This window comes from Jaculus jaculus, chromosome 4, assembly GCF_020740685.1.
Source record: "Jaculus jaculus isolate mJacJac1 chromosome 4, mJacJac1.mat.Y.cur, whole genome shotgun sequence".
Lineage (NCBI taxonomy): Eukaryota > Metazoa > Chordata > Mammalia > Rodentia > Dipodidae > Jaculus > Jaculus jaculus.
The window spans coordinates 33,694,647-33,699,181 of record NC_059105.1 but is presented as its reverse complement, the minus strand read 5'-3'; the positions used below and the strand labels follow the sequence as shown (position 1 = coordinate 33,699,181).

At 44.2% G+C, this 4,535-nt stretch overlaps 1 pseudogene; it reads right to left on the bottom strand.

The window, feature by feature from the left end:
- Nucleotides 1–1,473: 1,473 nt before the first annotated feature.
- On the bottom strand, nucleotides 1,474–1,649 carry LOC123460323 (annotated as a pseudogene).
- Between the last annotated feature and the right edge of the window lie 2,886 nt (nucleotides 1,650–4,535).

The following is a 4,535-nucleotide window of genomic DNA, read 5'->3' as shown; positions in this document are numbered from 1 at the left end:
TTTATTTATTTGCAAGCAGAGAGACGGAGAGATAGAGGATAGAGGGAGAGAGAGAAGGGGTGGAGAGAGAGAGACAGAAAGAATGGGCATCAGGGCCTCCAGCTGCTACAAATGAACTTCAGATGTATACACCACTGTTTATCTGGCTTTATGTGGATACTGGGAATTGAACCCTGGTCATTAAGCTTGCAGATAAGTGCCCATTCTCTCTCAGTTCCAGATGTATGTGCCACTTTGTGTATCTGGCTTTACATGGGTACTGGAGAATAAAGCTTGGGTCCTTTGTCTTTGCTGGAAAGCGCCTTAACCACTAAGCCATATTTCCAGCCCAAATTAATTTTTTTTTATTTATTTATTTGAGAGCGACATACACAGAGAGAAAGACAGATAGAGGGAGAGAGAGAGAATGGGCGTGCCAGGGCTTCCAGCCTCTGCAAACGAACTCCAGATGCGTGTGCCCCCTTGTGCATCTGGCTAACGTGGGACCTGGGGAACCGAGCCTCGAACCGGGGTCCTTAGGCTTCACAGGCAAGCGCTTAACCGCTAAGCCATCTCTCCAGCCCCCAAATTAATTTTTTTAAAGATTCATTTATTTATTTAAGCAGAGAGAGAGAAGAGAAGAGACAGACAGAGAGAATGGGCATGCCAGGGCCTCCAGCCATGCAAACAAACTCCAATAAACATACCAATGGGCTACTGTGCATCTGGCTTTACATGTGTACTAGGGAATAGAACCCAGGTTGTTAGGATTTGAAGGCAAGCACCTTAACCTGTGAGCCATCTCTCCAGCCCCAATTTTTTTTAAATTTTTTATTTATTTATTTGAGAGCGACAGACACAGACAGAAAGACAGATAGAGGGAGAGAGAGAGAATGGGCGCGCCAGGGCTTCCAGCCTCTGCAAACGAACTCCAGACGTGTGCGCCCCATTGTGCATCTGGCTAACGTGGGACCTGGGGAACCGAGCCTCGAACCGGGGTCCTTAGGCTTCACAGGCAAGCACTTAACCGCTAAGCCATCTCTCCAGCCCAGCCCAAATTTTTTAAATAAATTGTTATTGTTATTTATTAGAGAGAGACTGGTCATGCTAGGGCATCTAGCCATTGCAAATGAGCTGCAGACACATGTGCCACCATGTGCATTGGCTTTACATGTCAAGTGCTTTACTGGCTAAGTTGTCTTTCCAACTCCCCAATTTTTTTTTCAGATATTTATTTATTTATTTGAGAGAGAGAGAGAGAGAATGGGCACACCAGTGCCTTCAGCCTGCAAATGAACTCCAGACTCATGAGCTACCTTGTGCATCTGGCTTATGTGGGTCCTGGGGAATCGAACCTGGGTCCTTTTTGGCTTTGCTGGCAAGTGCAATCTCCAGCACCCACCCATTTTTTTTTCAATTTTCTTTTTCTTCTTCTTCTTCACCTCTTCTTCTTCTTCTTCTTCTTCTTTTTTTTTTTTTTTTTTTTTTTTTTTTGCCACTCAGACTGCGTCCTCTCCCTCTAGCTCCCCCCGATGGAGAGCAGAAATGGCAAATGGCAGTTGACCAAAAGCAGACTTCATGCTCAGGAGAGAACACAACGCCTCCTCGTGGTGGTTCCAGGTACTCTACAAAGTCAGAGAAACTCTACTAAGGAATGAATGTATAGTCTCCCCACAATTTCAAAAAATATTTTATTTATTTATTTGCAAGGAGAGAGAGAATGGGCGTGCCAGGGCCTCCAGATGCTGCAAATGAACTCCAGACATATGTGTCACCTTGTACATCTGGCTTACATGGGTACTGCGGAATTGAACGTGGGTACTTAGGTTTCCCAGGCAAATGGCTTAACCACTAAGCTATTTCTCCAGTCCCTACTTTTTTTTTTTTTAATTAAGCCAGGCGTGGTGGTGCACACCTTTAATCCTAGTACTTGGGGGGGGGGGAGGCAGAGGTAGGCAGATTGATGTGAGTTTGAGGCCATCCTGGGACTACAGAGTGAGTGTCAAGTCAGCCTTGGCTAGAGTGAGACCCTACCTCAAAAAAGGAAAAAATTAAGGGCTGGAGAGATGGCTTCGTTGTTAAAGTGCCTGCCTGCAATGTCTAACAACCAGAGTGCAATTCCCCACTACCCACATAAATCCAGATGCACAAAGTGGTGCATGCATATGGAGTTCATTTGTAGTGGCTAGAGGGCCTGGTATACCTATTCTCAATCTCTCTCCTTGAAAATAAATAATGAAAATAAAATTTAAAAATTAGAGTTTAGTGTGGCTGCTTTGGACCCAGCACTGGGGAGGCTAAAGTACGGCAATTACCGTGAGTTCAAAGCCCGCCTGGGACTGCAGTGTGCATTCCAGGTCTGCTTGGGCTAGAGTGAGACTCTGCCTTGAAAAAACACAGCTGAGGGCTGGAGAGATGGTGTAGTGGTTAAGCGCTTGCCTGTGAAGCCTAAGGACCCCGGTTCGAGGCTCTATTCCCCAGGACCCACATTAGCCAGATGCACAAGGGGGTGCGTCTGGAGTTTGTTTGCAGAGGCTGGAAGCCCTGGTGTGCCCATTCTCTCTCTCACTCTCTATCTGCCTCTTTCTCTGTCACTCTCAAGTAAATAAATAAAAATCTTAAAAAAAAAGAAAAGGCACAACTGAGAAAATTAGAAATTGAATTAGCATATGTTTCAGTAGTCCCACCACTGACAATATGTCAAAATAAAATGAAATCAGTATTTCAGAGACATCTGTATTCTTAGTGCAACAGTATTCACTGGACAATAAATGGAAATAACCAATGTGTCCATCAGATGATGAATAGAGAAAATGTGATACTGGTATCCAATAGATACTATTCAGCCATAGAAGAAATGAAATCTTGTTGTTCATAACACAGATGAACTGGAGATCATAACATTAAGTGTAATAAGCCAGACACAGAAAAAACATGCTCTGCTTCATTCCAGTCACACATGGAATCTAAGACAGTTGATGTTGTTAGAAGATGAGAGAAAGGTGGGTCTTAGAGCCTGGGGAGGGGAGGACATGGAGAAAGAGTGACCAGTTACTGTGAAGGCACAGTTAGGTGGATAAGAATATCTGGTATGCTGTTGCCAAGGAAGATGATTGTAAGATGGTGGCAAGGATAAACTAGCTTTCAAAATGCCAGAAGGATTTTGGAAGTTTTTACTAACAAAGAAGTGATAAATGTTTGAGGGATACACTTAACTCAGTTTCAACATTGTCCATTGTCTACAAGCATTGGAATGTCACCCAGTACCCATATGCATGTGCAAGTTTTCTTTTTTTGGGGGGGAGGGTTTCAAGGCAGGGTCTCACTCTAGCTCAGGCTGACCTGGAATTCACAATATATTCTCAGGGTGGCCTCAAACTCATGGCAATCCTCCTACTTCTGCTCCCAAATGCTGGGATTAAAGGCGTGCGACACCACACCTGGCTTTGTGTGTGAAAGCTTCTTTTTGGTTTTTCGAGGTAGAGTCTCACTCTAGCCCAGGCTGACCTGGAATTCATGATGCAGTCTCAGGGTGGCCTCGAACTCATGGCGATCCTCCTACCTCTGCCTCCCAAGTGCTGGGATTAAAGGCGTGAGCCACCACGACCGGCTGCAAAGAGTTTTTAAACTAATACATAAAACTTGCACATATGCTCCAGAGGTAGGAGGATCACCGTGAGTTTGAGGCCACCCTGAGACTCCATCATGAATTCCAGGTCAGCCTGGGCTAGAGTGAGACTCTACCTCGAAAAACCAAAAAAAAAAAAAAAACCCTCTTTGCAGGGTATGGTGGTACATGCCTTTAGTCCCAGCACTTGGGAGGCAAAGGTAGGAGGATCACCATGAGACTAGACAGAGAATTAGAGAATTCCAGGTGAGCTTGGGCTACATGTAGTGAGACCCTACCTCAAAAAACAAACAAACAAAAAACTTTATAAAAGGGAAAGATTGTTAGTGATTAGTCAAGTAAATATGAAATTTTTTATAAGGGATTTTTTCTTTGGGCTTTTAGAGTTTCCCTCCCAAATAATCAGCTCTAGTCCCCTCCCTCCGCGTCTCTTATTTATTTATTTATTTATTTATTTATTTATTTATTCATTTATTTATTTTTGGTTTTTCCAGGTAGGCTCTCACTCTAGCCCAGGCTGACCTGGAATTCACTATGTAGTCTCAGGATGGCCTTGAACTCACAGCAATCCTCCTACTTCTGCCTCCCAAGTGCTGAGATTAAAGGCGTGCACCACCACGCCCGGCTGTCTCTCGGTCTTTTATACACACTTTGTCTCTGCAGTTTTTCTCCCCTGCTGCTGGAGATCAAACACATGGCCTTCTGCTTACTTGACAAGCACTCCTCTACTGAGCTAAATCCTCAACCCTTATCCCAAATATTCAGTAAATACAAGCCAAAATTTCAAATTTCAAAACTTAAATTAAAGCACACATCCCTCTTGGAAATTGACCTGAAAAGACAAACACCACTAATTATGACCCCAGTGCACACAAAAGTGGCAGACGCAGAGAAGTTGTCCTTGGCCAGAACAGAAGTGGAAACGTCC